The sequence below is a fragment of the Macrobrachium rosenbergii genome, chromosome 14, assembly GCF_040412425.1.
Source record: "Macrobrachium rosenbergii isolate ZJJX-2024 chromosome 14, ASM4041242v1, whole genome shotgun sequence".
In the NCBI taxonomy this organism is placed as follows: Eukaryota; Metazoa; Arthropoda; class Malacostraca; order Decapoda; family Palaemonidae; genus Macrobrachium; species Macrobrachium rosenbergii.
In genome coordinates, this window is record NC_089754.1 from 48,757,271 (window position 1) to 48,772,270 (window position 15,000).

The following is a 15,000-nucleotide window of genomic DNA, read 5'->3' on the forward strand; positions in this document are numbered from 1 at the left end:
TAAATCAAATTGTTGGGTTATATACATTTGAGGTTGTGGTTCTCATTCTGTCAAACTCGATTGCTTCATCCATTTATGGGTGTGGGTCTCAGTTTATCCAAAAATTTAACTGAAGCCATTATGGGTTGTGGACCTTGATATATACATCTTTATTGCTCTGCCCATTTAAGGTTGTAAAATTTAAAAAATATATAAATTTTTTTTTCTGGCCGTTCACAATTGTGGATTTCATTATATTTCATTATACTGAAGGTTGTGGGTCTTAATGTAATCATCTGTTTTGTTCTGCCCACTTAGATCCATGGGAGTCATTATATTAATGTATGGCCACAATATTTAATTCAAGCTTTTTAACTCAATATATCCAACTGCTTTCCTATAACCTTTCCAGGTTACGAATCCCAGAATATCCAGATACCCCGCTCTATCCATAAAAGTCGTAGGTTACAATATATCCATCTACTTGGCTATAGCTATTTAGGTTTGAACGTCTCGACCACAATCGGGCATTAATTTCATGTAAAATGTAAAATCTTTTATTAAATTCTTCTTTTGCCGAATGGATTTACAGCAGAGCTGTCTCGTTCTCTTTTTCCATTTTCAGGATTCAGAGCCGCGTGATTTACGACGCGTTTGAGGAGTAAAAGGCTTTTGTGTGGCGTATACGATACGCATGACCTTTGATTAATTCCGTTTATTGTGGCGTATTGCGACAGGAACGAGCGCGGTCTAATATTCCAGGCATTTACATTGTAAACGATCCTAGGTTTATTCCCGTTGTTTTGCGGTTTATAAACGATCCTAGATTAATTCTCATTGTTATGCGTATTATAAACGATCTTAGGTTAATTCCCGTTGTTATGTATTTTATAAACGATCTTAGGTTAATTCCCATTGTTATGCGTATTATCAACGATCTTAGGTTAATTCCCGTTATTTTGCGTTTTATAAACGATCCTAGGTTAATTCCCGTTGTTTTGCGGTTTATAAACGATCCTAGGTTAATTACCGTTGTTTTGCGGTTTATGATAGGATCGACTCGGGCAATTATCCCGTTGGGTATTAAATTTACAAATCGGCAATAGTAGAGGGATTCTCCCCTTTTCCACTTAGGCCAAGCACTGGGACCTATAAGGTCATTCAGAGCTGGAAAGGAAATTGAGAGTAGATAGGTTTGAAAGGTGTAACATGAAGAAAATCTTGCAGTTGCACTATGAAATATTTGTTAAGAGAGGGTGGACCGCGAGATGGAGAAAGATATGGACGGAGGTACAGTAAAAGGAATGAAAGACGTTGCAGCTAGGGGGCCGAAGGGACGCTGCAAAAACCTTTAATGCTTACAGTACACCGCATGAGGTGTATTGACGGCGCTACCCCCCTACGGGGTAGAATATATAATAACAACGATAAAAACGTTTCTTTCATTTTTCTATTTGATTTAACCTTTGTATCAGAAACGATCGTCGGTTACTTTGGTTTACTTTGTGAATGAGCTGATGCAATAACACGTTCAATATATTTGTGTACGTAGGAATCGTATTGCAGAGCTTGGAGTAATGCACAATCGGCAATGGGTCACAGTGGGGCCCGAAAAACCAGCAGACAGAGGTTTAAAAGATCGTGTTTTTTTTTAATTCAGTTATATTTATATATATATATATATTTTTTTTTTTTTTTTTTATTCAGAGGCGGATGGGACGGGTATCTGAATGCACTTATGAGCCTGTGCTCGAGGTATATAAGGGAAAGGAGTAAGAAGGATATAAATAACAGAAAGAAGTAGGAAGGATATACTGTAAATAACAGGAAGGAGTAGGAAGGATACAAATAACAGAAAGAAGTAGGAAGGATATAAATAACAGAAAGGAATAGGAAGGATGTAAATAACAGAAAGGAGCAGGAAGGATATAAATAACAGAAAGGAGTAGGAAGGATATAGATAACCGAGAGGAGTAGGAAGGATATAGATAACAGAAAAGAGTAGGAAGGATATAAACAACAGAAAGGAGTAGGAAGGATATAAATAAAAGAAAGGATTAGGAAGGATATAAACAAAAAAAGAAAGGAGTAGGAAGGATATAAATAACAGAAAGGAGTAAGAAGGATATAAATAACAGAAAGGAGCAGGAAGGATATAAATAACAGAAAGGAGTAGGAAGGATATAAATAACAGAAAGGAGCAGGAAGGATATAAACAACAGAAAGGAGTAGGAATGATATAAATAATAGAAAGGAGCAGGAAGGATATAAATAACAGAAAGAAGCAGGAAGGATATAAATAACAGAAAGGAGTAGGAAGGATATAAATAACAGAAAGGAGTAGGAAGGATATAATAACAGAAAGGAGCAGGAAGGGTATAAATAACAGAAAGGAGTAGAAAGGATATAAATAACAGCAACGTCAAAAACAACAACAATAATAAAAATAAGAAGCGACTGCCTATCCTGCCAGAAAAGCAACACGTGTACCACTGAATTAGCCACACATCCCACCGAGAAATAATTTCAGCGATTTAAAAGAAAAAAAAATTAAAGCTAAAAAAAAAAGAGAGAGAGAAAAAAAAAACATCGCTGGGCTTGACAAGGCCTGAGCAAAATAGATCGTCGATCCGCCGACTTAAAAAAAAAAAAAAAAAAAAAAAAAAAAAAACTCCCGTCGCTCTCGGGTCCCGAACCGGCCCAAAAAAAATCGAACAGATCAATTTAGATGGAAATCCATAGCAGCTGGCTTCCACTTGGAGGAATTTTAGCCATTCAAATATATGTACGGGGAGAGGGAAAACGAATAATATTTTTGTCTATGGGATATATATATCAAGATAACGTCACCGGGATTTGAATAATTGTTTTTTGCTCGGAAACCAAACGCTGAAAGAAATAGCCGAGCTGGGTAGGAGAGCGGCACACGATTTCAATCGCAGGTTTGGGTTTACGGAATCTCGGAAATAAATCTGGCATAAAGCCTTTTTACTTTGTGTGTGTGTGTCCGTGATTACTAAAAACTTTACGGCTTCCGGACCCCTCTAGCACGAGGCGCGATGGATGGGAATATCGGCAGACTGGAAATCTTTCTTAGGATTAAAATATTTTCTCTACATCTATAGCAGGACGAGAAGCTAAAGGTTCTATAATCTTTCAATGCTAATTTACGACAGATACGAGTATTTAGAGATCAGAAAACAATTCCTTTGCTATTTGTTTTACCTGAAAAGGAAGGGAAAAGCTCCAAATCCCGTTCTGAACTATTATTAAATAAAAGCTTATCGTCTAGCAAGTACGGCAGAAAACTCTGACCTTTAAGTTCCTGCTGCTCAAAGCAATACAGATGAGGAACATCTGTTAAAATGGTGCATCTGTAAGCCTTCTTAAAGTAAATGCTTGGCATAAATGAAGGGTATCGTAAATAACACATTTACAGCATGAGAATGCGAAGGAAAACACGATATCTTATCAACCAAAACTGATATTCAACAATTTTCCTCTTTTAAAGCACGGCAGCAAATTGTTTCATTAATAATAATAATAATAATAATAATAATAATAATAATAATAATAATAATAATAATAATAATAATAATAATAATTAATAATTATTATTATTATTATTATTATTATTATTATTATTATTATTATTATTATTATTATTATAATAACAACGCAAACTTCCGTGAAAAAAAAAGACCAACAACTTCCAAAGTAACTTCCATAGAATGCATTTGTGGAGGATGAGAAGCTCGCCGAATTAAGAATATAAAATATAAATGGCAAATAAAATTGAGGACACTAAGCCGCTCAAAATTTAAAAAAGGTCCCTTAACGCCTAATCACGAAAACTTTTACCGCTTTTAAAAGCGTCTAATTAAGCACAAAAAAAAAAAAATTCTCCTTCTTTACAAATAAAATAAGAGAAGTTTCTGAAGTTGTCTCTTGAATAAGTATTTTCACTTACCTGATGGTGGAGAGACTTCCATATCTACCGCCGCCAGTTAATGGAAAATTCAGTCTTCAGTCATGTAATTTCGTTGATACCCTGCAAAATAATATGTATTTAGCATTATTACAATCATATTTTCAACAATTTTCATATCAATGGATCTACTATACTGATATTCGCGTAACCAATTGCAAAAATTAGCCATGCGCCGAAGTTTCTTCAGCCCAGTCGAGTTTTCTGTATAGCATATAATCATGGCCACCGAAAATAGATCTATCTTTCGGTGGTCTCGGTATAATGCTATATGAACCGCGACCTATGAATCTTTAACCACGGCCCGGTGGTGGCCTGCCCTACATCGTTGTCAGAAGCACGATTATGGCTAAATTTAACCTTGAATAAAATCAAAATTACTGAAGCTAGAGGGCTGCAATTAGGTATGTTTGATGATTGGAGGGTGGATGATCAATATACCAATTTGCAGCCCTCTAGCCTCAGCAGTTTTTAAGATCTGAGGGCGGACAGAAAAAGTGCGGACGGACAGACAAAGCCGGCAAAATAGTTTTCTTTTACAGAAAATTAAAGGTACTTTTCTTTGTAAAAATAAGCGTTTATATTCACATAAAATAAAAAAGTCAAAGAATAATCATTAAGCATGTGTTTTTCGTAAATGACAAAGTTTATCGAGCACTTAATTACTGATATAACTGAAATATAGAATACAGATATAGTTTTATGTTAACTGGAGATTCAAGTCAACAGCGAACTAAAACGATTTCACTTAAGTTTCAATGGATAATTTGTATAGAATAGTAGCTATCACACTATTAACAGGACTTTGACAATTTGGTTATTTAATATATTTTCGTATAATCTTCGCACTTTCCAGGTTAGCTTGAGAAATGCGTTAAGAATTTTAGCTAATCGTATTGTTACATTATTTACAAACTTTTCAGGATATTTCGAGAAACGCTTTGGTAATTGATTCTAACCGTAATTTTTTATAATATGCACACTTTCCAAGATATTTTGAGAAACACTTTGATAATTTGATCTACCCGTATTCTTTTATAATATGCAAACTTTCCAAGATATTTCGAGAAATGCTTTGATAATTTAATCTAACCGTAATCTTTTTTAAAATGCAAACTTTCCAAGGTATTTTGAGAAATGCTGTGATAACTCGATCTAACGTATTTTTTTTTATAATCTGCAAACTTTTGAAGATATTTCGAGCAATGTGATAATGCACAAGGAATTCACACGGTTTAATATTTGTAAACAACCAATGCAAGGCGAGAGGCGAACAAAAGACTTCCTGGAGTAACTTGCTCGTGCGTTAACTGACTGAATAACTCGCTTGGCTGCACAAATTGACAAGTGCACTCGAACTTTAAGACTTAGTATTGCTATACCATGCTGCAGGTAAAACAAACACACACACACACACACACACACACACATATATATATATATATATATATATATATATATATATATATATATATATATATATATATATATATATATATATATATATATATATATATACCAGAGGTATAAATTTATGTATGCCATATACACAGAGAAACAGTTTATCCAAGAGCACCTTGCAATAGTTACTTTCCATCATCATAAGTAAAAGAAAACTTAAATACCAGAGCGAGTTTCCCGAAGTAAAGGAAAAATACACCGAGAGAGAGAGAGAGAGAGAGAGAGAGAGAGAGAGAGAGAGAGAGAGAGAGAGAGAGAAAGAGAGATAAAAATATATGAAGCGAAAATGAGTACAACATAAAACGCAAATAAATAAATGGATAAAATATATGCAGATAAAAGGCAGGAGAGAAGAAGATGAAAAACTTATGAATTACCGTGTTTGTAGTAAGCAAAATATTTCCCTGTAATGAGAGGGACTCTAAAAGAAAGTTTTATGACATAAAATCTTGGCCTGCATCTCACGTTACAATGCAAGCGTTAAAACCAACCCTACAAAATGTCACACTATAAAAATAATGAGTAAGCTACATTATATCCGCGCATGCGTCCGATATTCCAAATTCGCTATTACCGCCGGTCCTCCGATACATCAATCTTTCACTTTAACATCGGCATTCAAAGAAAAAAAAAAAGCGAAAATTCCTTGCAACGGTTCCTTCAATCATTTCATTCATGACGCTGAACAAAGCAGCGTTACAGCACTTCGTGAATGAAAAATGTTGTTTTGAATATTGCTGTTTTTCTCTTTTTTTCCCCCTCGGCGTTCTATTCTGGAGCCCATTTTTGGAACCATTCATTTCCCAAATGCCGAGGTGTTCTTACGCACCGTATATCCCGTTAAAATCATCGAAGAAATTAATGCTGTAAATTACACGTAGGAGTAGATAGCATCAGTTTTTTTTTTTTTTTGTGAGGAATGGTATCATTCTAAAATGAAATGAAAAAATATTCCGGTGAAAATGTTTCATGTGTTACAGAGAAGGGTTTAATTTTTCCATGAAGCTGCTGGATATTACGAAACATGTTCGGGTGAAAATGGTTAGCTTAGATTACGTCTAGCATAGGTTGAAAGAAGTAGACATATGTATGTATATATATATATATATATATATATATATATATATATATATATATATATATATATATATATATATATATATATATATATATATATATATATATATATATATATATATATATATATATATATATAAATTTCTTGACAACACCTGAAAGAAATGTTTTATAATGACTTCTGTAGTGCGCAGAACCATCATTTATTACTACTGCTATTATTATTATTATTATTATTATTATTATTATTATTATTATTATTATTATTATTATTATTATTATTATTATTATTAATGCACACGCACACACTGATATTAAATTTATCAGTTTCATTTCTCTTTAGACCTTTTGGTATCTGCTGGAACAGAGTAATGAAGTATGAAATAATACCTTTTACCATTTAAGCAAAATGGGCAAGTAGCGATACAAATAGTTGTCCAATTTTGCCTTGATTGCTGTGAAGTTCAATTAGACTACTGTAATTATCTAAACATTTTCTCCTGCTTAATTATCGTAATGGAATGGATGGAATGGAATATAGAGTTTAGGCCAAAGGCCAACCACTGGGACCTATGAAGTCATTCAGCGCTGAAATGGAAATTGACAGTAAAAGGTTTGAAAGGTGTAACAGGAGGAAAGCCTTGCAGTTGCACTATGGAATAATCGTCAGGAGAGGATGGATAGCAAGATGGAAGAAAAATAATATGAATGGGAGTACAGTAAAAGGAATGAAAGGGGCTGGAGCTAGGGGGCAGAAGGGGCGCTGCAAAGAACCTTTAGTAATGCCTACAGCGTACCCCGTGAGGTGCACTGACAGCACTACCCTCGCTACAGAGCCTGCTTAATCATCATACACGTATATACAAGGGTCAAATGATACCTCATACAAGTTCTATTACGAACATTTTTCTTTTTTTATATTCCAGTTTGCTAGGGATTAGAGACAATAATGATATACCTCAACACGAACGAGCATCGAACAATTTCGTAAAAGAAGTCTGAGAGAAGTTTTGATTAGTCGAGGGATACGCTGATATAATGGAAGTTAATGAGGAAGTACTATTACGAAGCTGTTTTCATTCTCCCCTAATGATTTGAAATCCCTCGGACAATGAGACCTAACTTTCCCAATTAATATTCTACAAGCTATTACTGACGTTAGCTGAAAAAAAAACAAGCTGAGAGAGAACGCTAATATAAATGAAAAGGAACACAACATAATAAAACCAGAATTTCATTTAAATACATCGTAGGCGATGACGTATCTTAGAGGTATCTGCTCATTACGGCAATTCACCTGTTGACGCAATTAAGAGGTAAACAAAGCTCCGCCTACTTTGGAGATTTTGGGGGAATTGAGCAGGCCTTCTCTTTCTCTTGTCCTTGGTGAAAACCACATCCCCAAAAACTTTTGGGAAGTCGAGAAATTAAAACATTTTTGTGCCAATACAAAATACACACACACACACACACACAAACTCACATATATATATGTGTATGTAATACATCATACGAAAAATGTAACTTTAAACAAACTTTGGGCTACCAAACCTCAACAACGAAGGAAAACCAAGATAAAAAAAAAAAAAAATAGGAGGTCGATCAGGAGGGGATGTCTGGTCATGACTGATTGATGTACATTCCAATAAATTGATTTTCTGCCGGACTGAGAATAGGTTTTGGGATTGTACCTTGCCATTATTGGCAGAAGTCAGTAACTTTCCATTCCAGATTTATGTTTGTATCAAAAGTGAATTTCAGTTTTCCTATAAACTTAATTTATGTTTTAAGCAGGAAGGAATATGACCTGGAGTTGAAGATTTTTAAATACACACACACACACACACACACACACACACACATACACATATACATATATATATATATATATATATATATATATATATATATATATATATATATATATATATATATATATATATATATGTGTGTGTGTGCATGTTTATGCATTGCAGATGCCACGTGCTGATCTGCTTTTACTCTTAGAGATAAGGTCATATTGAAAGGGTAAGCAAGTTAAAAAATTATCAACAAGTTCGTGGTAAATGTGCTGGTTAAACCCTAATATTGAGCTTCTGATTTGGTCAAATATAACACGAATATTATGTATGAGACACAGAAGACAGGATACTTATCATAACTTGAATTCGAGAAGCTGAAAAGCTTTGGATCAGAAATAGAGAGTATGTCTGCGAAGAAAACTATGACTAGCAATGCTAACATTTTGAACTATGTCAGTCGAAAATCAATGACTGCAAATCAGAGTTGTTAAATGGAAATTTCTTTTTAATATTATACGCAGTTAGAATTAATGGCAGATTGTAGTAATTGTCCTATCTTTATAAAAACTTCCAAGGAGAAAAGTATTTGTTGTTGAATGCTGTTCTCTAGAGATTTTAGCAATATGTATTGAATACGTAGTACGATTCAGTGAGAGTCTTTGGCAAATATGTTTAAGCGAAAATTAGAAAGAGGGTCCTTCAGAATCCTATCGGCATATGCTGATATTCTACTTTTCCAAAGCATTCGTAAGTAACAAAGATATTTTCGGCTCTCAGTGATTGGTCCCAATCAAGTCAGCAGAGAAAATAATCCATGCATAAGCGCCAGTAATTTCATATCAAGTCCTGTCATTTGATGCATGTTTCGGTGGATGTAATAGATAAATGTGATTTACGGTAAATAATGTTAGATTATCCCTTGACTGGTGTTCACTGTAAAAATAGCTTCACCATTCATCACTTTAGTTTAAATAATTTCGCTTTCACAGTTCTGTTTTGAAATATATTCAGTTATTGGAATTGTTGTTTCTAAACCAGGAATTGGTTGGAATCCTAATGGGGACGAAGCTTCTATCAGTTATACATAATCAAACACAGCTTTCACCGTCTCATTTCTATTGGTTTTAGTCTTTATTTTTTGTTATTTTCTTTTGGATTAAGTCCGAGTGTCTCATTTCTGTTGGTTTTGGTCATTATTTTTGGCTATTGTCTTTTTTATTAAATTTGAGTCATGCTGGTAAACTATATAACTTATATAAGGAACAAAAAATGTTAAATGGAAGAATTTCCTTGGATAATCTTCACTCACGCTGGATTATCCGGATTCCTGAAGGTTAATCCCTCAAGTTGACGGGTATAATATTTTTACAAAAAGAATTCTTCTTGTGAAATATGTTTCAAGTGATTTATGGCTGTGACGTCATTCACGAAAATAAAACGACAGACATATTATTATGTAGTTTTCATTACTGTATTCTTATATCACACAGTTGATTTATATGTTAGAAAATAAAGCATCAGTGAGTCAAAACATTTTCAAACCTTGTAGATTTAGTGAACTGCATGTGATAGAATTTCAACTCTGTATGGTGGTAACTTGAGAAGCTGTCACCTTAAACACCAGTCATTATCTTACTGTCAAATAAAGGCTTTTTGGTTTTATTCATTGTAGAGCCCTAAAAAAATCTGGAATTACCTAGATTAAAATTAAAGGTATTATGAGATACAGAAAATCGAAATCCTCATTTATTTGGCATTAAGTCCCGAAAAAACTTAAAATTTTAAAGTTAATATTGCTATTTTCACTAAAATTAAAGATAAGTTATAATACCCTACCTCAGTTTACTGGAAAACCCCCCATATTCTCTCTAAAAACAAAAATTCCTTTTTAGTATGACAAAAATAAATTTTGGTGAGGTAAGGGGCGTGTAAAGGAACCATCGTAACGCCATTCATCGCTATTAAGTAACCAATCAAGGAAACATCACGTGTCTTATCGTAATTGGCTGGTTATCGTGCCGTGACGTCACGTCATTCATTAAATCAAGCGACCAATTAGGGACCGCCACGTGTCATATCGTTCTTGGCTGATTTGATAGAATGAAATAACAGGCGAATGTGAAAGCGCCGCAGCATATAAATATCTCTGAGGCTTGAATTAGTGTTTGGTGTGGGAGGGGGAGGGAAAAGGAGGAGAGGGGGAAGGGAAAGGGAAGGGGGAGAGTGGAAGAAGGGGGAAGGAGAGGGACTAGGAAGGGATGGGATGGGGGAGGACATGGGTAGAGGAGGGATAGGATGGAAATTGGTATATTCACTACTGGGAAAAATATGGCCTTGTGTTTTCCCTTTTATTATTTTTTATTCATACAGGAATTATTGTTTCAATTTCTAATAAAGACTATATATATATATATATATATATATATATATATATATATATATATATATATATATATATATATATATATATATATATATATATATATATATACTCACATATCCATTAACACTTGCATGAGTAATCAAAAGCAATATCTTGCCTAACAACAGGAGTAATAACTACTAACAACAGGACAAAAACTAAAATCATAAGGTGGTTCTAAATAATCGGTCATTTTTATACCAAAAATATTTAAGGCCTCATTAATATCCGAACTGAAGAGAAATTTCCTCCTTCACCTGAAAAATTATTTCAAAATGGAAATACCTTTATCAGGGATCCCACGGAGGACAAAATAAATGAAGTTCTTTTTCCGCGCAAGCGAAGACATGCGAGTTGCCTACCCAGTGGTAAAGAATGAAGATGAATCACTCAAAAGTTTCTGAGATCTTTAACTCACACGAGAGAGGAGAAAAGAAGAGCGGGAAAGAGAGAGAGAGAGAGAGAGAGAGAGAGAGAGAGAGAGAGAGAGAGAGAGAGAGAGAGAGAGGAAAGGTGCGCTCATGAAAACATTTGCTGTTACATACTGACACTGTTATGAATGTTTTTGACCAAAAGGTATTTCTCCCATTTCATTAGTCACATATGCATACGTATATAGACATATATATATATATACACACACACAGACACACACAAACACAAACGTGTATTTCGAGAGTAAAAAGATTTGCAAGTGAGAAATACGAAATTTGGCTGTTGGGCTTACGATATTATTACTGCTACAAACAAGCGATGACATTTAGGATTTTAAGCTAGTCCCAGATGAATTTGAAAGACCAGTGCGCCATAAATCCATCATTGATGAATCCGTAATCTCTCTCTTTCCACAAGTTAATCCTCCATGAAATATACAATAGAGGCAAAATAATACAACGAATGGTTTGTATGTGGAGGAAATCTTTTTCTCTCGAAGCCCTTCAACATTTTGTGAGGAACATAAAGCATTTATGTTGCAGAACAGATACGAAGAACAAGTTATTGCTATCATCTCTAATCTCATTCATTCACCTTTTCGAAGTATTTCATGATACTTTACGTAAATGTAATCTTGTCAGTGAACCCTACCAATACAATTTTATCTCTTCTTCAGATAAACAAAATTATAAGACTTTGATTATGGAATTAAGATACTCTGTTAATTCACGTATCATTCTATTGCCCTAATGGGATACTTTCTTTACTGATAAAGAAGTTAGCAATGCATATTTAATAGTCAAGCAACAAGGGAAAAAAGTTATTCAATCATCATACTCTAATCTCCTCTGCAATCGAAAAAAAGGCTTGCAATGCTGACAACACAAGCTAAAATAAAATAAAAAATAATACACTGTGATTAGCGTAGAATTAATAGCCTGTTCGTTCATTTATTCTATCTTAATTCTGCGTTCATGTAATATCATCGTTGTTCAAGATAATGTAAATAGGATTAACCTGTAAACGCAATAATGACCCCCAGATAATTATGATGGTTTTGGTCATTTTTTCATTCATTTATTTTACCCTTTAAAATTAATATCTTCAACATTATCACAAAACCACCAAGTAATATCATTTGGTCTCATTTTAATTCATTCATTATTCTGTCAGTTTACCCTTTAAATTTAATATCTTCACCACTCTGTATACAGTAGTTACTCTCATTATCACAAAACCACCAAGTAATAACATTTGGTCTCTTTTTAATTCATTTATTATATTTATGCCGCATTATCCTCACTCAGGAAACACTCACAAAGCCCTATTATCTTTTCCATCATTTTCCACTCTGCCGTTCTGCCCCCCCCCCCCATCTCTCTTTGACAAAGGAAACGACTCTTGTGAAATGGCAGATTCAGCCCGGCCACCTGAGACAAAGAAAGCCCTTTAGTATGCAAATGGCTTGAGATATTCTGCATCTGGCGAAAATACTCGGGGTTTGGTTTCCGCAAGTTTAAAAGAGGATTTAGGGGGAATTTTACAATGCAGGGCCCTCCCAAACGATGGTGTAAACTGCAGACAAGATCAGGAGTATCTCGGCGCTGTTGCGAGTTTGCGTCGATAAGCTAGCGCGTTTGAAGCTTCGATTAGATGAATGCGTTTTGATTTTTTTTTTTTTAAGCAATGTGGAGTTGGAGCAGCTGATGCTGGTGTGGCAAGGAAGGTGGTCTCTTTTTACTTTGACAATGTCAGTTAATTTCAAGGTTAATATATTTTTTCTAGGTTAATATTTTTTTTAAATGAATGTCATTTGGTATTACCTTCTGAAATAACTCTCTTGCATTTTCATTATTTTGAATTATCCCATTAATGTTTTATTTTTTGGAAGGTGGTCTCTTTTTACTTACTTTGGCAATGTCAGTTAATTTCAAGGTTAATATTTTTTTTTCAAGGTTAATATTTTTTTTAAATGAATGTCATTTGGTATTTACCATCTCTAATAACTTTCTTGCATTTTCATTATTTTAATTATCCTATTACTGCACTTTTTTTTTTTTTGCATTTGTACTAATACTAGGCATCATGGAAGCGATGAATTAATTCCACCTTTCTTCGTAGGGGTTGGGGAATAAGAAGCAATATCCTGCAAAATACCTTTAACTTTGCTTACATCGTTCAGCAAAAGGCATACTGTGGACAATAGCTTTCCACGGAGTCTTGCCTCGTGGGTATGCCCCACACGTTTTCCCTCTCCTATTTTATGGGGGCGTAAGGTAGAAAAGAACAATGGGTTTGCCTACCCCATTGGTTTCTGAATCCCCTCCCCAAAAAGTTCTATAAACCTTTTCTCCCACAATGCCCATTAAACAATGAATTTCCAGAAGACCTTTGCACAAATTAAGGATTTTTTTCTTAAAAAAAAATAAAATTCCAACAAAGATTCCAAAAGACACCTATAAAAAGAAAAGTAAGTGAATGAATGACCTTTCACCTCTTATTTCGGTTTGAAAAAATAAAAGGAAACATCTTAAGAGTAATTTATTCTTACATCACAGCGCAATGAAGAGAACCGGAAAATACAATTTCAGTTTTCATTCTTATACTTTTTGACAATACTATTGAACTGAAATAAGGAATGAACAAATTTGGATTAACCAGATACTTTATATTCATATGTAAACATCGGTTATGCATTAACTCTGAGAACACAATAGAACTTTTTTTATGATTCAATTCACAGCCTTTATTATTATTATTATTATTATTATTATTATTATTATTATTATTATTATTATTATTATTATTATTATTATTATTATTATTATTATTATTACACTCTTATAGAGTGAAAGAATAACTAATGTTAGCGTTGTCAAAATTGTAATTTTTACTTAAAAGCTCAGTTCTTTTATCTATAATCGCTTACGTAATATCTTTACATATTTAAATGAACTAAGGACATTAATGCAATAGAGAATTTACTAGAAATCACTCTGTTAATAGAGAAAGGCATATAATTCACTTATTAACTATTACGCATTAATAAGATTAATAAGCGTCCTTTGATTCAGCAGCAAGGTTATTAACACTCGGTGTAATTAAAATGATAACACTTTCAAATGGCTTATTAACTCTCCGAAACAATTCGGCGAGCAAAGTTAATGAACAACTCTCCCATTAATCTCAAATGGTAAATGATCAGTTATCAACTTGATATTTTACTGTTACATGTAGTATTATATATATATATATATATATATATATATATATATATATATATATATATATATATATTATATATACTATATATATATTATATATACAAATGTATATGTATGTATTATATAATATACTGTACATATATATATATATATATATATATATATATATATATATATATATATATATATATATATATATATATATATATATATATATATATATATATATATATATATATATATATATATATATATATATATATATATATATATATATATATATGTAAATATATATATATATATATATATATATATATATATATATATATATATATATATATATATATATATATATATATATATATATATATATATATATATACAGTACACATATGTTATGTATATACATATGTATATGTATGTATTACAGTATATATGTAAATATATATATATATGTTTTATATATATAAATATATATACATATTCTTGCATAATTATTCAAGTACTGTTAATATCGTCAGTTCTTCATAAAAACTTGTACAGTTCTTATGAGCAATTTACTGCAAAAAAAAAAAAAAAAAATTAAAGAACGCAAGAAGGCTCATTTTAAAA